Source organism: Gymnogyps californianus, chromosome 1 (assembly GCF_018139145.2).
Source record: "Gymnogyps californianus isolate 813 chromosome 1, ASM1813914v2, whole genome shotgun sequence".
In the NCBI taxonomy this organism is placed as follows: Eukaryota; Metazoa; Chordata; class Aves; order Accipitriformes; family Cathartidae; genus Gymnogyps; species Gymnogyps californianus.
Genome location: NC_059471.1, coordinates 25,540,655 through 25,564,348, shown reverse-complemented (window position 1 = coordinate 25,564,348; position 23,694 = coordinate 25,540,655).

Here is a 23,694-nt window from a genome sequence, read left to right as displayed (position 1 = left end):
GAGTGCCAGCAACTGGAAGGGGGACAACAAGTCACATGTGGGGGTCCACATGCCTGTGGTGTCAGCAACAGGGGAGAATGGGGTGCATGCATGTTGTGTGGATGTGAGTGTCAGTGTGTGTAGGCACTAATGAACATCAAGGTGGACTTCCTTGAGAGTAGGAGAAGAGGCTTGAAAGCCAGATACTGAGGCAATCATAAGTATATGGGAGAGTCAGAGGGGACTGGAGGAACCAGAGGAGGTCCTGGCGTCTGGAGACACTAGGGTCTGGGCACTAGCTGAGGGAAACAAGATCAGGCTGTTGGTGCTGTTTGTGTTGTGTGGGTTCTGTAGTTTCTGTCTCTGCTGATGTATGTGGCTTCCCATGAATGTAAGCGTACGTATTGTGTGTATGTGTGCATACAAGCCTATTGGGAACACATGCTCAGCCTCACTACTGGCTGGACCTGGGGACACAGAGCTGCAGCAGCCTCGCGTCTGTCAGCCTGCTGGGTTCAGCAGCTCCTAACACCCTGGAAGTGCTAGGTTCTGTCCACTCACCAGAGAGGGTCTAACTAAGTAGTTCACATTAGGCCATACATGTAATAAATGTCTACATGTGTTCAGAGAAGTCCCTTTCTGGGAACCTGGATGAGTGAACAGCAAGTGCACAGTGCTCCCTATGTATTGGAGGCAGTGCCCTTTTTGCTACCTCTCACTTAGCCTAAAGGAGCAACTGCCTGAACAGTCTAAAAGCATCCCCCAGCGTGCAAGCACACCTCTTCCAAAATCAGCAGCCCAGCTGCATCGGCAGAGGACGGCTGGGAGAGATCACTGCATCAGTAACCCATAGGCTGGCCACAGAGGTTGTGTAATTTGCTGTTCTCAACTCCAATGAATAGTACTTTTGAATTTAAAGAAAAGTGAAGGCTTACAAAGGCTTCCAGACTGAAGTGCCATTTCTACGTGCACAAACAATTCTCACCCAGTGAGATGTATGTGTACTTTTGTATGCAAAATGATGTGAAAAATTAACAAGGGCAGAGTATGTGCAGTCCCTGGGATCCCTTCCAGCATGTGTGCTGTATTATTTCCATAAGCCAAAACACATTACCTTTCTGATCTATGCCTTACTGATTTTGCTCTAGGCTGTTAACTCTCAAGTGCCCTGAATATCAGAAAATTCTGGTCATTATATCACACAAATGGAACCTGTTTATTTCTAAAAGCTCGGGGCTGGATGCTGAGCTACACCACAGTGAATTTGTAATACTCCTATGAAGTTAGAGGACTGAGTCTGGTTTAAATTAATGTAATTGGAATTAGAAACTATTGCAAAGGTTCCTGTTTACAGAATGTGTTATCTTCACATCAGTTTTCTATTCATTCTTTTTTTCCAGGCATATGATGAACCAATAATCAGAGTATAGAAAGATTATGTAAAGATTACTGATTGCTAGCTGATCACCCAGAGACATCCCTATTACAGTCAGCAAGAAAAAATATTCTAATATGTAACTGATAAACAATACCCTTGCTTGCAGGCGAAGGGAAAGTATTTTGAAATGGGAATTCTTTGGGAGTTATTGGAGAAATGCTCTATATTGCAAGTAAACAATTTATATATTTTCCTTCTTGAACACTAAGTATCTGTCGTATAATGGGAAACCTTGTGGCAAAATTAACTGGTATCCTGACCTTTCGCTTTTACTTTTTTCTCTTCAGCTTGACCTACTCACAGCCTCAGGATCACTGTATGAATATACACAGTTCTTAAAATCTCCTGACATTACAGGCCAGTTCTCTAAATAGTATTTTTTTGCATGAATAACTCATGGATATATAGGCCTGTCTAGACCTTTGCCTTGCAAACCAAAAAATCAATTAAAAACATACACTGTAAAAAAAAAAAGTCTGTGGCATTTAAAATGTTATCTAGTTACAGAATAGTTAAGGGAAAAGAAATAAGGTTTGGCTGATGAGAATTTTGGCAACACTGAGCAGAAAAAGGCAGATGACTTGAAAGGGCTTATTATCATAGCACTCTATTGTATGAATTCGAAACAGTGGATATGCGGCAAGTATGTATATTTAAAAACTGGCTCTGCCTTGGATCTTTGTATTGTTCTGTCTGATCATCTTCTGCTTTAGCCAAGGCACAGCCATCTCTTTTGTCTTACTCAGAAAAATACCTCCTCCGTATTAGGCATGGGTTATTCTTCAAGGCATCAGGAAATGTTACATGCATGAAGAATAGCCTATGCTCAAATGCTTTATACTTTCCTGGAAATTATCAGCTAGCATGCCACATTTGCTTACATAGAAAGTGTCCCCTTCCCTCTAGCTTAATTCCTTCCCTCCCCCCTGTTTTTTGTTTTACTTTCAAACACAAAGGTCATGCCAAAAGGATATTCTTAAATTGCCAATAATATGGTTTTTTGTTGCTGGTGGAGGACGTGGCCATTTTTTGCATACATCAATATGTGGTACAGACAGTACACGTGGCGCTCTGTGTTCCTTCTACAGTTTCTTCAAGGCAGCAGGAAATGAAGCCCATTTTCTGGCTTTTCTGACATACTCTGAGTGATACTGCGTGACCGATAATGGAAGGAAGCAAGAAGCAGAAAGCAGTCCTATAATGTGAATATGCAGATAGCTAATGATGCTGTAAATCATATATTGTCCAGATATTTTGACACCTCAGAAGCCTACTACCTAACTTTTTTGGACATAAGCAGGCAATTTCTGAAAGCTAATTGGTACACAAATACACGTTGTCCATATGATTTCATTAAGCTTGTCACAATTAAATTGAGATAGAAAATATCTGTTTAGGCAAATACATTTCAATTTAAACCTTATTTGCTGATGCCTATGGGAATTATGAAAGTGAAGGGCAACAAAGACATAATGAAATGCAGGAAGTAATTGGTGGCATCAAAGAAAAACCTTCTGAAACCTTCAAATCAGTTTCAGATGCATGTCCAGCTCTGCAAGTGTTTTATAACTCATTCTCAAGAGAGAATGTCAAGCTTTTGGATTCACACATAAATGATATGACAGAACATAACCTCTGCTTCTGAAATATTCTGCCCCTTCATTAAAAGGAAACTCCTGAAGGTGGAGCAGAGTACAGGAAGAGAGATCAATGGGAGGTGAAGGAAGATGTCATATGAAGAAAAAGGAGAATCAAATTTCTTCATTTGAGTTTAGGATGTATCACACTCCATATTTCTGATTAGTCACTGTTCAAACAGCTTACTGCCATTTTGTACTGATGGAAACATTTTTCTTTTAATAACAAAATTAAAAGTGGAATAAAGCAAAAGAGTATATATGATCAGTTGGGTAGATGACCTTATTTTCCTCACTCCTCTCTTTTCTTACTCTTCTTTCCAGTTTCAAGGACTACAGGAGAAAGAAGTTGGTCAGTAATTGTGGTTCACTTATTTTCTTTCTTGAGCAAGGTGGGATTGGGAGCTAAATTACAGAGCTTTCTGTTCCCATCTGCTCTGCAATTGGTGTCTCATCCAAGAAGAAATAGAAGGGAGACAAGTGTCATGCCAGGAATAGTTCAGATGGATACCAACAGGATGTTTCTAGCCTGTTGTGGTTTCTCCTTATTTAATATACTGAATTAAATGTCTGTCTATCTACAACAGACCTCCTAAGATATGAGTGTTTCCTTTTCTGAATGTGCAATACATCACAACTCTTGTGAGATATCTGCATCTCTGGAAGTGCAGGGAGATGTGTGAATGTGTTTGAACACACTGGACAGTAAGACACAATCAGTAGTCAGGAAAAACAAAAGGAAATTAGGAAGGTTGTTGATAAAGTCTATATTTAGCTGTGAGAATCTAATCTCTTAAGGCTCCCTTTCCAAGGAAGAGGTTTCTCTCACGGACAGTTCAGACTGGGAGCCCAACTCAAGATGCTCTGGGCAGCCTCCTGGAGCAGCCCCAGGCAGTCACTAAGGGGCAAGTCAGAGAAGAGCTGCCTCCTGTGGCTGATTTTCCTTGTGGGACTCAACTCATTCATGTGTGGGCAGGTTCCCATCCCTCTGCTGCATTAAAAGGGACTATCAAACAGCAAAAAGTGCTGCATGTTATAATTTTCTCTGTCAGTAAAACTGTAATCTATTTATCACTTCTTCAAATATAACTTAATTTGTTAACTTAAAACACAGCCTTTGAACATGATTACATGTTAATTTTACTATATAATCCATGAAGTTTGGATAATTAAATGTACTTTTAAACCTTCCTCTATGCCCTGTTTTTGAATGATGACTATGATTTAATTCTAGTTCCTTTTCTAGGACTAATCCCCTCATGTTTTGAATTATTAGTACCCACAAACCTTGTTTCTACTTGCATGAAGACTAAGTTCAAATTAATACAGTTCTCTTTCCTTTTCCATCTGAAACATGAAATTCTCAAATTTCCTTTATTCATTTTCAAACTGTTTTTTTGTTCCCCTGTATTATAATAAATCAGAAAGAAGGCTGCATTCAACCAGAATACAGACTGCTGTGATGGCAATGGTGACAGTGACAAATTATGAGTTGCATTTTGGCCACATGTCTTAACTTGACAAAGGTATGCCTGTTGAACTGTACTCCTGACAGCTGCCTTGGCCTGGAGAGGTGAGAAACCACCAATTCAGTAACAGGGCACTTCAGATTTTATTAGTTCTGCAGCGTTAGTGCTTATTATGCCCATTTCTGACTGGCTGAGCTAAAGAAATCACCATTTCCCTTCTCCTGCACTGTCTCAGCTGTTTGTTGGTGGCCCCTGCTGTCAGCTATTGTTTCCTCAGAGCCGTTCATGAAATCATTCCCATCAAAATGAGGACATTTAGCAAAGATGAACTGTTTGAACAGCCCACCTCATTCGGATGGAAATGAGTCAGAGAGGCCTCATGTGCACAACGTACCACAAGATCTGAGTGAGCAGCAGTCTCCCGGGGAAAGGTGGCAGTGAGGGCTGCTGGTAATTTCTTCAGCCAGAAAAGAGGAAATGTGATTCTTTTCTGATTCTATGGCTGTGTACAAGCAAGCCCATGCAGGTACCTGCAAGAGCACTAGGAGAAGATCACACTTAAGAAAGAAATGGTGTTTCAGTTTCTAGGTTGACTGTGTTCTACCTATCTCCAGAGGATGCCAGGCAAAGGGTTGGAGCTTCACAGTGTGCCCTCAGGTCTAGATCTAAAAAAAGTATTTAGACCCAAATGGCTTGAAAAGACGGGACCCATCAGCTGTGTCCACTCACAGCAGCCTGGGCAGTAGTAAAGCATAAGGTGTATGTTTTCTTGTAAGCTGGCTAAGAACATCTAGCACATCTAATAGTGCTATTATTTGGATTAAGGGTTGGTTGTTTTTTTAAGTCTTACTATAAAAGGATAAACCAAATAGCTCTCTTGCCCCATAGAAATGGGGTTATCATTTCTAAGCTTCGAGCAAGCTGGACTCACATATCCTCTTCTCGTTACTGGAGTCTCCTTAATTTATCGGGTGTGACTTGGAGCATATTTAGGCTTCCATGTCAGACATGGAAGAACATGTAGAAAATGCTATTACAGACTTAATTTTCTGATTAGCCACACTCTCTGACTAAAGAAAATCCAAACCAACAACCTCCCCTACCCCATACCCCCACAAAACCCTGTTCGAGTGACAGTCTGCAATTATGATATACTGAATTACTTTCGTCATTTCAATTTGATGGAATAAACCTGCAGTGTGTTTTCATGATTATTACTACAAAGGATAAGCAAGCAAATGTACATCTAAAGAAGGACATTTCTAAGCTAAGACTTAGTGTAAAATTATGCTTAAAGCTTAGCTTATCTTTTAGTACAATTTTGCCAAGCAAATTAAAAGACAGAGCAAGTTAAGGACAACTGATATTGAATCAATTAGTGAAAGTTTCACTTGTTAAATCGCCATGTTCATAAAAATTATTGCAGTACTGGCAATCAAACTGAAAAATGAATTGGTAGCAGTGACAGGTACATTTATTATTAGCATGATCTTGTGAAAAAACCATGAAGAACCAGCTTTTCATTCTATCCATAGCAAATGTTCTAGGTAGCACAATGAGACAACGGCCTAAAGGCCAGACCTTCTGATAATCTCTAAACAGATATTTAGCACTTGTGGGATGCTGAAATACTGCTGGGCAATCCACAGAGAAGCTGCCTGATTCTGAAGGCTTTCTTCTTTTATTTAAAGGGCTTTTTGTGTAAATACTCTCTCAGGAGCTCCTAGGTGTTGTGGGGATAAGCATTACAATGCCAGGGACCCTTGTGGATACTGCATATACCTGAGGCAAGACTTCGGATAGGTATGTTTGAATTACTGCTTCAGCCTTTAGCTCACCTCTGCAGAGAGCTGAAGTAATTGACTGGTCCCTGTTGGACCTGCAAGGTCCAGGGTGCCTCCTGCTCTGCTTCTGGCTATGAGCATTTGTGTGTGGGCATGAGCAGGCAGGCGTGTAACATTGACCAAAGCCCTGGTAGGATCCAGAAACGCAGGCGGGTGCTGCCATGCTCCATGAGAAACCAGGTGCTGTGGGTGCTCTGGGCAGACCAAGCACACAGCAGAAATTGCAGTGTCTACTTCTAAGATCATTGCTGGCTTTTATCAGACACAAAATGCAAAAACAGCCCTGGGAGCAAAGAAACTAAACTGGCATTTACATGTCCTAAGTGAGTGCCATAATAAGCTGGTTACAGAGTCAGATCTGGCCTCTCCTGTCCCTTTCTGGTTCATAAACACCATGGTTTTGGCTGTACAGTCAGCCATAACAGGAGGACCAAGAGTATCTCTACAGAGCTTGCCTTCAGCTGGAGATGACAGTAATCTAAGAAGAGAAGTAGGGTCAGATTGTAAACTTGCATCTAGATCTTGCACTTCCTAGGAAAGTGTACTAACCAGAAGCATGTGATGCGAAGGGTAAAAGCCATCAGCCCAGGCATATTGTCTTCTCTGGTTGCATTTTGAGTGAGACAGAAAAGAATTGTCATTCCAGGGTGGAGCTACATAAATTTCCACAACCAATTAATAAAGTGAATCACTGAATATGCGCTGTGGAACTGACACCACTATAAATTTGGCTGTTTTGTTTTGGTTTTTTTTTTTTAGGGGAGGAGGTTTAATTAGTCTTTATGATTCATGTGAAGATCTATGATTGTGATAAGACAAGAAACAATGTAATTTGGTTTTGTATCACATAAGTCAGAATGTCCATATCCTTTATCCACTGTATCCACTTTGGAGGTCAAGGTTACACTCCCAACCTTAGACTTTCAAACTTAATTATCTACAAGGATTGGTGCAGCCACATAATGGGGCAGGGGAGTTTTATAGCTGATGCACTGTAAGAGGCAGATCAGTCAGACTAAATGATCTAATTATTTCCTTTTACCAAAAAAAGTTATGAAAATAAGTCTCCAGTTGTCACAGCTCTGAAAAAACTCACCCATGACTCATTCAAACCAGACATGACTACGCGAGCTGGTTGAAAGCAAGAAGAACAACTTTGTGAGATTTGAACTTCCCCATTCGTCTCAGCAAGGTTTTACTCAGCTGCCCCTTGATCACTTACTTAAATTTTGGTGTGAACAACTATTCCATTCCTCAGGCTAATAAACAAACAATAAAAAGCAGAGGGCAGTAGATACTGAGGGGGAAGATACTATTCCTTACAGCCAAGACCGAGAGCTCACTGGAATGATACTTGTCATAGATGAGAGAAGTCAGATTTAAGCACAGTAGGTCCAAAGAGTATATACACCCGTAAGTTAAACAGTTACCCAATATATACCATAAGCTATACCAAATCTCATTCCCCTTCTCCTCCCAGAGGAATTTGATTTCCATGTTTCTAAGTTGAAACACCCACTTGCAAAAAAACAGTATTAAGTTCAAAATCTGAAGTAGTATGCTGGTCTGCAACATCATTGCCTTAGTAATTTCACATCACTCATTCAACTGCTAATGGTCACATTTTCCTGGACTTGCTGCATGCTCTGATCTTACATAGCAGAAAGTTCAGGATTGATCCTTGACCCTGCCATGGCCTTCCAGTGCCAGATTGGACAAACCACTCTGTGATTCAATTCCCTTTATGAAAAATTTCCCTTATGAAAAATGAAGATAATATTATTTCCATGATTTGCAAGCCATGTTGAGGCTAAATGAAAGAATGGTAGCACATACAGTAATAAAATATGAAGGAAATTGCTTAGTTTAAGGATACTGGGACTAATATCAGTTTTTGATTAAGGGAGAACTTACAGCAAAAATACATAATGCAATTTTACCTCTAAGAATTTATGAATTTCTTGCTTCAAACAAGACTTAATGGATTTCTGTGAGATAAAACATCACTAATCCCAATTAAATCTTCGCAATTGCTACTGATTCTAGGCAAGCACTGTAAAACCTTAGTTGTATAAAATAAATTTCTCTCAAAAGCCATTATTTTGTGAGAAACATCTCAAAACTGTCTTTTGTTTCTAGCAGAAAAATACATTACTAAAATCTCATTTTGAGTGAACTGCATGCTTAGCATATTAGAAGAGCAGTAATGCCGGCATGTGAAGTGCTTTGTGACAAAGAAAGCCTCCAGTACATCTCAATTCTAACCAGTCTGCCAGGTTTGAATGTCTTGTTTAAATTGGGGGGGGCGTATAATAAATACACATTATACAAGCATATATACTGAATGCCTAAATGTACATTTAGCCCAGAGATGTAGTGGTCAGGTTTTTTTGTTAGGTCATTCTAAAAATTGATTCAAGTGACTATTAGCCAGTCACCATCTATGAATTAGGTAAGCTCAAGAGACAGATTGTCCAGAATGGTCAAGTTAGTGCACTAACAGGCGCACAGAAATGGAATACCAGATCAAATCATCTTTTCTTCTCATATTTTGTCTCTAGCAGTGATCAGGGATTTTATATTAAAATTTAGCAAACAATTAATACCATAGTCTCCTCCCCAAAAAGTTTGTCAAATCTCCACTAGTTAACATTAGCTGGATCTCTTATCCTCTCTCAAAGATATAGGATGCATTTTTATATCTATATATGTAGCAAGAATGCTTTATTTCAACTGTCATCACTCTTCTAGTTTATATTCGCTTCTAATTTTTGTTTTCAGTCTTACTAAATATCAAACATGGTGATATTATGGAAATAAGTTTCCTATGGAAACATGTTAACTATACAACGTATTATTTATTTACTTATTTTTATCTTTTATATCAGAAACATGTGGCCAGCAGGACTAGGGAAGTGATCGTCCCCCTGTACTCGGCACTGGTGAGGCCATGCCTTGAATGCTGTATTCAGTTTTGGGCCCCTCACTACAAGAAAGACATTGAGGTGCTGGAGCATGTCCAAAGAAGGGCAATGAAGCTGGTGAAGGGTCTAGAGAACAAGCCCTATGAGGAGCGGCTGAGGGAACTGGGGTTGTTTAGCCTGGAGAAAAGGAGGCTCAGGGGAGACCTTATTGCTTTCTACAACTACCTTAAAGGAGGTTGTAGCGAGGTGGGTGTTGGTCTCTTCTCCGAAGTAAGAAGCAATAGGACGAGAGAAAATGGCCTCAAGTTGCACCAGGGGAGGCTTAGATTGGATATTAGGAAAAATTTCTTCACCGAAAGAGTTGTCAAGCATTGGAACAGGCTGCCCAGGGAAGTGGTTGAGTCACCATCCCTGGAGGTGTTTAAAAGACATGTAGACGTGGCACATAGGGGCATGGTTCAGTGGTGGACTTGGCAGTGCTAGGCTAATGGTTGGACTCAATGATCTTAAAGGTCTTTTCCAACCTAAACAATTCTATGATTCTATGATCTTATGGAAACTCAATTTCTTTTTGCATTAAATTCAGGTAAATCTTACCACTCTGCTTAGCTTCTTTATCAATCAGGCTTAATTTCTACCAAATTCTGTCTCATCACTTTTCCAGGCTAGACAGCCTATTTACTGTGTGGTTCTTGATAGTACTTCAACATCCAGATTCCAGCTAACACCTCATAATCTGGTTCTATTTATCAAGGTCACTTGTTATGTACTTCTTTAGACACAATTGTGTCATAGCAGGTATTGTTGTCTTAGTCTTCTACAGCTTCTAGTATAAATTAATACCTCATTCGCAACTAAAAAAAAAGTAAACTATACTATCAGATCACAGAATTTGCTGGAGATTCAGGCAAATTTTCAGATAAAATGTATAGTATTTGCTCTGCAGATTGGCAATAGGTTGGCTAAATTTAGAATAACCTGGGATGCTGGGCTGAGGGAAATGAGAGCAAACATTCTTCCTGTATCCAGGGCTAAAAAATTAAGTCCAAAGAAGCTTCCTACTACCTAACTGTCTCCTGATAATTCCTAGATTTCACTCAGCCCTAAACCTAGGAAGGAAAGCTTTGCTGAATGTGTATAGTTGTGGTTTTTTCTTTCTTTGCTTTTTTCTTACAGTAATTTACAGCAACTGAATTCAGTCACACTCCCTTCTGTCTGGCTTCTTTTGCAATCCCAGCATGTGAGCACCTGTGTTGGGTATTTTGTTCAAGAAGACCATTAACTCTTTTGCTTCCAGCTAGCACGTGGACTGGGAGGATGGACATCCTGGTGTGTTTGCCCAGAGGGCAGCTTGGGGCGTGCAGGAGCGAGGGTGCTTCCCCTGCACACAGGTGTGCACACCAAAGCATGGCACTGCTGTCAGACACCTTTTTTTAACCCTCTCCTAGTTCAGGAAGTACCGTAATTCCTCCAGTGCATTTATTTTCAGTTTGTAGCTCCACCAACAGCAGTGCTGTTGTCTTCCTGTATTGCCTGAGGGGTGAATCAGGTGAAAAGGGTCCAAATCTCTCCTGCCTGCACCAACAAGATTGAGTGCCTTTGGAAGCCATCACCGCAGACCAGACCTGCATTGCTCAGCACCTCTTACACAGCATTTCAGTTTCTATTCAAATTGTTGACACACCAATTTGGATGCTTAAAACATGTCACCTTGCTCTCATAGTCAAGGGGAATTTAGGGCTCTATTCAGTTGCCTAAACATGGACTTCTAGTGCTATTTGAGATGTCCCTCTGGGTGCCACTCTGCAAGTGTGGGGATGTCCTCTGTAAGTTCACATTTAATTTTTCGAGAGCTAACCAGGAAAGAATAGGAAATGGGGTTCAGCCCTATTTTCCACCCCATGGGCTTCAACCCCCCTTTCCCAGCTCTCTGGGAGCAACCTGCCCCAGCCCGCTGGCTGCTGCACGTGCTGAGAGCAAATCCTGCTCCCACCCAGGTTGTGTCTAGGCCTCTGGCAGTGAAGCAGTCAAGACGAGGTGTCCACATTTGCACCGCAGACCGGCCAGCTCTCCCACTCGCAAGAATGGCTCCAGTAGTAAATAACTTTTTGCTAAGAGACAAGCAACAAAATCGCTGAAGCAGAGACCAGAATGCAGTATACCCCGTCTTAACGGGATGATTTACCTGCTTAGGTTCAGTGTTGTTCTCTGTCTCTCGCTTGCCTGCTGTCCTCTATGTGTCATGTCGTGTCCTTTTCTCACACTGCTCCCATGTCTTTTTGTATTTGTTTTTCACATGCATACTCCCTCTATATACTTCTTTTTGACAGTATAATCATGCTTGGCACCCCTCAGACAATTTAGTTCTCTACATGCTCCAACTAGTCTAGTCTGGATTTCATGTACAGTCCTCTGAGAAGAGCAGAAAGAATTTCCTCCCCTTTGGCTCAGTATTGACATTCACATTATTATTTTTATATTCTATCAGTGCATAGTGTCCTTAGTATCAGGGCTCCATTGTATAAAACATGGCACAAATATCATCAGAAACCATATAAGTCTCTATACTAACTTACTTAGGTATAAACTATGTAAGAGAGGGAGTTCTACTGCTTTCACTTTACATATGGAGAGTGAAGAAAAGAATGGAAATATTCAGACACTTACAGATGGTCAGCTTGCAGGACTATCAAAAGTGACTTAAAAGAAATTTGGGAACAACTGTCTTCTGAATATGAACTACTACTCTGCCGAAAGAGTGATCTCATCATACCTCCTGTATATCTCTTGCTCCACTTCCCTTGAGGTCAAGAAGTTATTTGCTTTCCCTCTAACCTCTGCCTGCAGAAACTGTCTATACTGCCAGCACAACCAACTGTAAATATTAATGGATATATATAAATACATCCTCTGGAATGCTAACATTACTCTAATTCAGATGACTTCTATTTTTCTGTGTCAACATGGAACAAGTAGATACCATTTGCAGGGACTGTCAGCACAGGAAAGCAATAGCGTGACTGTTATAGTATTACAGCTCCTCCATCCAAAACTCTAAGTTTTGTCAGAAATCCAAATCATAGAGTTGCCATTCTTTTTGGACCTAAACCCAGAGCTGTGACATAATTTTCCTTAACTTGCTCACCAGAAGGCCAAACCCAAATATGGCCTCAACTTTTGCAAAGGGTAGCTAAGAGCCAGCTAGCCTAAACTTGTTACCCGGAAAGCTACTGGAACAAATTCCTAAACTTCTCAGATTGTAAGCACTTGAAGGATAATACGGTAATAAAAAGAAGTCAGTATGGATTTGTCAAGAGCAGTCACATCACTCTAGTTCTCTCTTTCAGTGGGGTAACAAGGCCTAGTGGATAGGATAGAAATAGTAGATATGGTACATCTTGACTTTAGTAAAGCTTGTGGCACAGTCCCTGCAACACTTTCATATGCAAATTTGGAAAATATTGTTGAAGTGGTTTTATCGAGAATTTGCTTTCAAAATGGAAGGCTCTGACAAATTGGGAGGCCCTGCAAAAAGTCTCTCCCCATTAATATTCAATATAAACCTTGACTATTGTGATGAGGAAATAGGGGTGTAGTCCCATAAAATTTGCAGATAACAGAAAGTTGAGAAGTACAACATGCACTTCAATGGTCAGAAGCAGAATTAACAATGAACTCGATAAATTAGAGGACTAGTCTGAAATCAATATAATGAAATTTAATAAGGCCAAGTGAAAAGTTCTCCAGGAAGAAAACAAAAACTAAATTCATAAATGCAAAATGAGAAAAAAACAGAGTAACTGGTTAGCTGGCAACACTGCAAGCAAGGCTCAGGGGGGTTCACATGAAATGAGTCAGAGTTTGAGATGCTGTCACAAAAGAGACGAGTCTTGTTCTGAAATCTCATTACATAAAAGACTTATTGCTACTTAAATACGAACACGTAAGTAATTATTAATATGCTACATAGTTGTTACTCTCCTTGGAGCAAATGGTAGAGACTCAATGACAACATTATGTCCCATTTTGAAAACCATCATTAAAAAAGGTTATGGATAAACCGGAGGGAAACCCCAAGTGATGAACAAAAGTGATAAGTAATCTAAAAAATTTACAGGAAAAGCTGAAGAAAATGTTCAGTCCAGAAAAGAGAAGACTGAGACAGGACAGTATAATCATGTTAGGAGATTTGAGACTGTTAGAACAGTAATCAACTATTCTCAATGGTAGTGATCAACAAGACAAGAGGAAGTTGGTCTAATTTATAACAAGAGATATTTGAATTAGATATTACAAAAACTACTTAGCTGTCAAGATATTTGAACACTAGATTTAGTTATCTCTGAAGGTTATGGAATTCCTGGCACTGGAGATTTTGAAGAACAGATCCAGTTAGAGAAGTATCTGTCAGGAGTAGCCCAGAAACTGTGTTTGACCTTGTTTTGGAGATGGGGAATGAAGACAATGACCTTCTGAGGTCTCCTTCTAGCTTTTTGTTTCAATGGAGTCCATGATTTCTTTTAGGGCTTAAAAAAACCTGCAAGTACTACCAGATACGTAGCTGTCATTTCATCAGTCAACCAAAAATTTAAAAAAGATCAGATACAGCCAGGAGAAATGTGCAACACCCACTAGCCAGTATCTATGATCCAGGTCACTAATGTGACTGTTTTTTATTTAGGATCAGTTTGCAGCATTTTCCGACTGCATATCCTGATTCCAAGTCCTTGATGCATAGTCACCTGCATCTTTTAAGGACCACTGGTTCATTGATTTAAGCCTACTCCCCTCTGTTCATGTTTAACTGGTCACTGCCTTGAATTGGTTGCCCACTCACAGTAGTACAATTTATTCAGATATAATTTAAAATGGATATAGGAGCCACAACATATGTTTTTAAATCCAATACCCTAGTATAAACATTTATGACTCATTCTCTCTCTCTCTAGTGAAAAGTGAACTTAACAACATTTGAACTCATGTTGAACTTCTGAACTCTCAATTTTCAGGCGAGCTTGTACTTAGCTGACTACTGAGGACTGAACAGTACTTTGTCATTCACCCCTGACATTTTTTTGTGTAGGTCAGAACCATGTTTCTGGATATTTTTAGTAATAATGATGGTGAGAGTATTTCCTGAAGCTACTCACTTAATTAGTGGCCCAGCTACGGCACAAATGAAAAAGGTTATTCAAAGTCTCTCATTTGGAAAAAATAAAAGAAAAATCTTGAAGAGGAAACAATGGCAGAGGATCAGTGACGGGAGAACATTGACTGCTCTTATTTGTAGAAGAAGTACTTGTTAAGTTGACGCAGAGTGAGCACTGAAGATATGTCCTTTGGGAATGGAGTATTAAAGAGAGCTCAACTTTGAATAACTAGAAAAAACAGGGTACAGTCTGTTGATATGAGTGCCTTGCTGATCATGGAAATTTTAACAAATATACTGTATCATACATACAAAGTAATAATAATTTATTTTTGACAGATCATTCCAGGGGGTTAGGATTCATAGGCTATTCAAGTCTTCCTTCACATTTCCTTAAAAATACATTATTTTAGAGAAATCTACTGTGCCCCTAAACTCTTATCTCAGAACCCCTTAGACGATCACTGAGATCAATGAATGTATGAAATTTTACTGATATATCAGGAGGGTTATCCCCTAACCAGTGTTACTCACCATTTTTATCCCATGCTTTACTTCAGTCAATAAGTAACATACCCAATGCACTGCAGGGCACTGCACTTCATCCCAGGATGAAGCTCCCACAAAATGTAGTTCTGCTCCTCTCATTTGCTTTATAGCCACAGGGGTGAGATACACAGCCTCAGGCAAAACAGGGCTGTTATGGCATACCTGCATATTGCAGAGGTATCTTTCTGCTACACCTTTTTGTATCATCTTCTCTGCAAGACATCATTTGTATTGTCTTACATCCTGCAGTTAATGACTTGTTTGTTAAAAGTTTGAGAGTTCCTGCTTTAAAGAGGATTTATCTTCATCTGGCTTGGCTAGCAGAAGCTGGGCCAGCTCTGGGTTGCTAGGCATCATATTGGATGGGGGCACAAATCTATAATGATGTGCAATGCGGTGTGTGATTTCTATTTCCCTGCATGTGTTCACAGTTGCTTAAATCCTAGTTTATAAAAACTATGAAAAATATAAAGGAATCATTGAGTAAGAAAGTTGGCCAGATGATTTTGCTGTTGTGCAAGTACATGTTAGCAGATCTAGACATCTCCTTTGCATTTTAAGGAATCAAATCAAAGCAGAAAGCAATCATTTATTTTTAACAAGCAAGTAATCATTGCCTAATTCAACACAAGATTTAAGCACAGGCTTAACTTCCATTGAAAATTAGATTTTTTCCATTTGGAAAAGGAGAGAGAAATCCACTTACCTACAGACCCAATATAGGAAGTCTGTAAGTATCCAACAGAAGACTGTTTCTCATCACAGGTGTTTATGTATAGACAAATGTCTTGAATTTTAGCCAACCAAGTTTCAAAATTTGGTGTGATTGAATGTGAAACTGATTGTGAAATGTGAGTGTGAATGTGAAAATCTTAATACTATAAAAAGACCATAATCACTGCAATAAAAATGTAAAACAATGTCTATTAAGTTTTATCAGTAACTGAAGGTTAAGATCTTTTGAACTTCTCTCTAAACTTCCCAGTGAGATAGTTATAATTCAACATTTGGCTGCTTTACAAACACTGGAAAAGTAGACAAACCTTCCAAACCTCTTCCCCAATATCACCAAGACTAAAAATATTTAAAACAACACCGAAGAAAATAACAAGAAGTCAGGTACGTCAGGCTTTTCTGGATGAATAGTAGGACTGGTTATTCAAGGTGGGGGAGCAAACTGAGATAAGCAACACTGAAGACAGCAAGAAATGTTGAGAGTGAACTAGAAGTCTTGTTCTGCTTAAATATCAGTGTCTGCTCAATTTCACTGACAATAAGATACTCGTTATTCCAGCCGTGTTTGCTGGATAATGATTGGAAAGAAATTATATCAGGGATAATAGTAATTAGTAACCTCCGGATTCCAACTGTGACTGCAGTTTTAAAAAATGCTTCAAAATCTTCTATATCTGAAGAGAAAACCAAGTCCTTTGCTGTTGTTTACTGCCTATCTATAGCCTTCTTGCTGCACCCTCTTCCTTTGGGGTTGCAAGACACAAGGTTTTAGTAAAAACAGAACAAAAAAACCCAGAAAAACCCTTTACAACTGTAGGAAAAAAAAGATATTGTGGAGGTAATTCTGACAGCTACAAACCGTCATCCTGTTTACACATTACATGCCTTTCCATCTACCCATATCTGCCTGTGATATCTACTCAAATACATGCTCTCCCCAGCAAAGGCTGCTCATCTCCTTGCATGCTCACTGCTGTTTGTACAGTGTCTTGACAACAAGATATCATCTGATATCATCTGGAGGTACCAAGTGTAGAAAGGATACCCACTGCAGCTAAAATAACCATTTAAGTAAAGATTTGGGGGAGTTTATATTGAGATTTGAGGTTACCCTTGTATAGATATATAGCTATAGATCTTACCAGGCTTCTTTCAGGGCAAACACCCTAAAAGGGAAACAGATAAAGGAGCTTGGTTTTCTGAGACCCTAACAACTGTTAAATTATCTCCTTACTTTCCTGACACTCTTTTATGTGCAGAGAAGACATGAAACTACAGGCTGCTCTGAAGGTGAGAGTAGCTACATACAATTACCTACAGGTTAAAAACAAAACCCTCAGCTACTGCTCCAGGAAAAGCTGTGGTGGTGGTGGCCCTGGTGAGAGAGGACATCCTTGTCCCTGACACAGCCCCCAAGGATACTCTGGTGACTGCAGCACTGCACGAAAGGGACCCCACCATCATGTCCTCCTTCACCTTTTCCCAAAGAAATGGATTCCAGGAGTGTTTTTTAGGGAGCATGATCATGTCCGGGCATACCTGCTGTGATCTGAGAGCCCCAGTCACTCTGGCTCCCCAGGATGTGGGATGAGACAAGCCCAGCTGGTTTCTGGATCCCGTTTGGGGGGGCCATCATTTCTGCTGGGAGGAAGCTGTAGCCACGTGTATCTGGCATCCAGTAAGTGAGCTGTGGAACTACTGCGCTGCCCAGGCAGGGGGTCCTGGGTCTTCATCATGGATTTCAGTGCATCAAATGGAAAGCTATAGCATTTTGGCATCCAGGGCAATATCCTGTCTGGCACCTAGCTGCTGAGCTTCTGCCTTCAGCTGGTATTCTTAAATATTCCTAATTCAGGTCAGTTGGCCTTTGTTCATAGTGTTAAAAAACAGAATGCAAAACTGGGATTCTTGGTTTGGCAACTGAAAACAAAAAAACCCTCACTCGCATACAATGGATGAAGAATGAAGGTCTGACTTCAAAAAGAATTAATAATACCAAATGCCCAATGTGATTGACATGTAAATTGCACAGAAATCAGGCACAGAGAACTTTCCTCGGTATTCAGTAGGCATTTGATAAAATAAATCACAGCATACCAGATTTCCTTATTCTGTTTAACTGAAGTCATCACCTCAGCTAACTGGATTTTCTCTGTTTTCCAAGCCTGACTGTGGAAAAAAATGTGTGAAAATTGATTAGGTTAGAAAAACTTGCATGAAATAAATAATTGACAGAAATAAACTGAGTAAGAAAGGTAACAGCTTAGACACTTTCTCTGTTGGGTAGAAAAATGAGAAATATTGGGTATCATTTCATAAAAGGAATTATCTTTACAAACAAATACAATGATTATTTTCTGAAGAGCAAATGGCACAATGGACACATTGCAAACTAGTATAAGAAACTGTGAAATTCATAACTAAAGCAGATGCTGTTTTAGAAAAATCAGAGATTCTTTTAAAATGTAATTAATAGTTGGCACTAAGTACTTGCTCCTTTGTAATTTTAAATAATTTATTAAGATGTATTTAATAATTTATTAATGATAATTAGTGATGATGTTTACTTCTACCCAAACATAATGTATTTTTTTCTTGCTGAAGTGGAAAGACCAATACACTCTTTTAGGATTTTATCTAAGTTAAAATATTATCTCATTAAAATAAAAGAATCTGATTGACTAAATGGGAATTAAAGCAGATATGTAGGAGCAGAGGCCCAGATATACAAAGCTGTTGAGGAATCAAGCTGCTATTGAAATCAGGTTAAGTGAAGGCTACATATAAAATTGGAACTGTATAGGTCACTTTGAGGAAGTTAACAAAAAGTCTAAGTTATGCTAACAACCCAGCTGAAGTGCTAAAAAAATCAAGCAGTCAAATTTTAAAGAGACATAAAACCAGACAATAACTCATTCAAGTCCTGTCAGCTCCAACTCATTTAATTGGAAAACCTCCCAGACACTAACAGAAATTGTATCCATTCCTAACATAGGTGCTACGGTAAAATGACATTTGGGAGCTGCCAAACAAGAAAATTGCTATTCCTGCCATTGAAAAATGCGAGAGACCTTGTGTGTACAAAGGCTCTTGTTAACCAGTGGGAAACCAGCGCCACTGCTTAACTAATAAGTTAATATTAGCAATCTTGTTTTGCAGAGAAAATAATTATAAAGAAGTATAACCTTCAATATAAATTGCATTAAGAAAGCAAGCTAGCTTTTCACTAGTATGTGTATAAAAGGACTGGTGTCTTCTAACAAAATTCTAACTCCAAGTCTGTAGTTTTTTATCTGTTAGACTGCAAGAATACATGGCATGTCTTTACTTGTTTTCTTTAACTTTTTTCAGATAAATTTCCTCTTTTGTAACTGTTGTGGAATGGATGCATCTCTTTCAAAACTTTTATTTAGAAAAGTAAAACATTCATTTTCTTCACTCTTTTATGGAAGCACCTCAACGGGTATTCAGATCACCAGTTGGAGGTACATACTGCAGGTGTAATATTTACCTATTTTCATAGGAATCCAAGATCTAGCAGCCATGCAGAGCAGGCAGTTTCAGAGTGACTGTAACTGTTCCTTGGGCAGACAGATGTAGAAGGCTGCCTGTTAGAAACCTCAGTGTCTGTCTTGCAGGAAAAGGAAGAAGAGGTGGATTAACATCTGCTAAAGGCAATGGGAGTCCTGTCTTCACCTTCATGAGAGCAGCAGAGAGGCCAGAGTGTTCTCCATAAGAAGACTTCTGCTTTGAAACCAATAAAAATTCCCATTAAGGACTTGCTCTAGTGAATTCATAATTACTGGCAAGAATTTGTTAATACCATGATGATAAGCCATGTCATATGGACAGTATAATTTACTGATGAAATATCACCTCTTTGCAACTTTATTACCCTCTCCTAATAATTAATCATTGGAATAGGTTACAAAGTGGCAGACTTTAATATTAGTGTAATATTTAGATGCTTATCATCCACACTTAAACACTGTGATAAGGTTATAGCACAACTCCCTAATATTAATTTCCGCAAAATGTGAGTTATCTCCTCATTGCACTTTAGCCACGATTTGCTTTATGCCTTTGATTATGTAGTAGTTATAGTTATTGTCATATCATGCCAAATTTATCAAGCTGAGGAAATTTTCTGATCAATATCACATGGAAAAACATCGCACTTCTTCACAGTCTGATGTGCAAATGCTAGTTTATCTTTTTTAAACTAAAAAAAATCCACAAACATAATGAGGACTTAATTTGGCTAATGAAAAGAGCACAGCTGTGATAGCTCTGATGGACCTTGTTGGAAAGATTGATAAAGTTTAGTGGGGAACAGGCACATTGCAAAAACTCTTGTAGAGCTTTTCTGAGGACCACCTCTGTGAGAACAGTCCAGGGTGGACTTTTCCGCCTGTCCCCAATTCTCTAAGTCCCACAGGCTCCTTCACTGCAGACCCTTGGACTCAGATGAACCACTTTGCAAATTCCTCCTCCTTCTTATCCCCAACTAACCCATGCCATACACACCCTGGGTGCACAAACGTGGGAGTCTAGTGGTGTTTGTAGACCCCTTAAGTCTTTCAATCCTAAATGATGTGGACACCTATGGGCACAGATTTCCCTCTGCTGTGTGTCATATGTGCCATTTCTCTGGGTGTCTTGGATACTCCAGAGCATCTCAAGCAGCACTAGATATGTATGTGTAGGCAACTGAGTCATGCCCACGGCCCAGCAAGCAGCCTTTCAGAGGGTGCTGTCTCACTCTTGTCATCATGCACCAGACCCCTCTGGAAGGAGGATGGGGAAGGACATGGGGCCATGCACAGTTTAGGTATCTACACACCAGGCCTGACTGAGCAAATGGGCAACCTGCTCTCCAAGGGGAAAATCCAAAAAGAAATCAGTCATCCTTGCAGTTTTGAGGGCCTGTAGGCCTTGGCCAGTGGATAGTTCCAGCACCAGCTTGGGGTCTCAGGCCTGGGGCTTTTCTGATGCCAAATTTGGAGAGAGACCAGGACGGTAACGGGAAAGTTTTCTCAGAATTTGTGTAGGAAATGGTCATGTCAGACACCCCCAGATGCTGAGCAAAGCTGGTGATGGGCAAGGCTGATACGGGACTGTCTGATAATCAAATACTTCTTGTGGCCTTGTCACTGGGCCCTCACCAGAAACATTAACACTTTTTCCAACAAAGTAGCCCAAGAAGTGATGAACACACTGTTTTCAAGGCAGATCTGAGTTGCCTACAAACCCCAGTGTCGATATTTAGCCAGCAGGATCAGAAGAGAAGCTCACTACAGGTGAAAGCCAAATCACTGGAGGAAGTGCTGCAACCACACTTACACCGATACAGCCCTGTGTAGGTGCGTACCACAGCTCTGGGCTGACGTGTCCTTAGAGCTGGAGAAACGCTGAAGTGTGCCACATCTCCCAACTGGCCCGTGTCAGTGGAAATCAACCTCTGTGCATGCACGGAGCAACCAATGCATCACCACTCCCTAACCTTGGAAAAGGCAGGAGAAAATCTGCAGGATGCACCTCCACACAGAAACTGGAATCCCTCCCAGAAACCCCAGCACAGACACAGCCTGCTTGTACTGGGATGTGAGAGCTGGGTCAGGGTGCCAGTGCTCTCTACGTGTGTAATGTTTCTCTAAAAAAGCAGAAAGTCCTGCAGCACTGCTGCGTGGGTAAGGTTCAGACATTCCTGCTGATGCAGGCATACACCCGTCATTGGATCATGAACATTTCCAGAAGGGTTTCTTGGAAGATGCTCCCAGGGCTGGGTGCTACCCGAGTTTTCCTATTGTATCAACTGCTGCACTCTCATGGCTCCTAATTCCCTCAGGAATACTCTAGAGGGGAGTCACAAGACAATCCTGAGCAAATTAGGCCATCTGAGTGTTGCACCAGGCACTTTATAGCGTGATTGCAACTTCTCTGTCCTGCTCATTGTTGTATTCACTTACAAAAATTGCTAGAAACGTTGGAGATGTATAACTAAGCTTTGCACCACCAAACTGAGCCTTTCAGAGGTTTGTGAGACTGTCTTAGGGTCACAGGAAAACCTGAGGTAAAGGGCAGGACTATTATTGCCACTGAGATGGTTTAGCCCACGTGTTTGCTGCAAAATAGGAGACTTAACATCTCATGTGAAAGTCCAGTACAAGCTCTGTGACCATACAGAAAAAGCATCAGGTACATTGGGCAAGGTATATAGAGAAAACAGCCTTATTTGACAGCATGGTGGCTGAAGCATTTCTACAAGATGGAAAAAAAAGGATCCCTGAGTCTCAAGAAGTCTTTCTGTATTTTATTTTCCTGACTTTTAATGTTAACTGCAAATACATTCTTGGTAGCAAAGACGAGAATCAAGCCTCAGCCCAGTGGTCCAAACAGTAGGTTAGACAACCTAGGTTTTGTGTCACATACCTACTCAGTGAAACGTTATTCTGAATCACATTGCTAAAGTGATAAAACATGCATATCTGGGTGCTTCAAACTGAAAATGGAGTTGAGTTTACTTCCTAGATGAGAGGTCTACAAACCAGGCTGTTATATAAAATTCGAGGAAGGAGGAAAGGCAATGCCTCTTTCTCATGCCAGCTTTTAAAAGAAGGTGGTATGGAAGCTGGTTTGGAAGGGGAGTTTGATCTTCATGGAGTAGTAGGCAGCCTTTGAAAACCTGTCACAAGCTGTAGGAGAACTGGTGATGTCAGAAATTGCCGCAGTAGTCACAGTAGAGAGATGAGGACAAGGAATCTCTGGGGAACGGATGACTAGAAGGCAAAGTGGGGAAAAGAGGCCGACAAAAATAAAGATAGGGAAGGGTCATGGGGTTATGGATAAGTAGACTGAAGGAAAGAAACTAGAGGACTGAAAATAGCCATGCAGGAAAGCTACTTTTACGGTGTGAAGCCCAGGCAAATAGACTTAGATTAGATGAACACGGAGATGGATATTGAGGTGGGGTATGCAGAAGGCAGGACTGAGATGTATCTGAACAGAAACGATCACATAGGTGTGAGAAAGACAGATATGTTTATGCACACTCCTCTCCAGAGCTGGGAGTGGAGCCCAAGGCTCCCAGCATTGGCCACTCCTCCAGTGGGAAGCTAGGCCATCCTATATTCTGCTTATCCCCATAAAAATGATCCCCTGCTACTGCTATCAGCTGCTCCTGGAGCTTGAGTGGTGGAGCTCTCTGCAATGATTCCTAAAGCTTTACCCTGCAGGATGCTTGTTCTCTGAAAAACATGATTCTGGGCTTCGGAAGTAAAACACAAGCAGCACTCATGCTGGTGTTGTTTGTGTGTTGAATACTCAACCGTGGAATTTTAATTTTCTTTTTTTCTTTTGGTATGGAATAAATATTATATGGATGTAATTACTGTCTATGGAGTTAATAATTGCCTTGCATATCCAAGCAAGTCAATTTGCTCAAGAAAAGGTCAGGAAACAGGCTGTAGTGTTACTTCTTCTGCCTTCTGACTTTGAACAGAAAATGCTGTAAGGTTTCTGTAGATCTCATTAAGCTTCCAAATTCAAATCTACATTTTTTAAAAAGTGCATTTTCACAGGCAAGGCTATGAACTTTCTAATTAACTTGCACGCACATACACACTGAGAAAAAGATGGCAATGTTTACCAAAATCAATGTGATTACAGTCCAATTTATATTTCTATTATAAAACTGTTTCCCTAATCCAGCCACAAATAAATCTCTGCTGACCAATTTTATCATCTAAATTCCACATGAGGAAAAATCTTTTTTTTTCCTAACAATAAATAAGAACAGTTTTAAGAGGGGTCCAACATGTCAAGTGGCAAGTGAGGACAATCCTTATTTACTCGTACCGGGTGCTTTCATTCTGGCGATAAGTAATAATAACAGGGGAAAAAAGATAAAGTCACATTTTAATAACTTTACAAGGTGAAAGCTGTGCGGAGAGAGTTCTTTGGGACTTGAG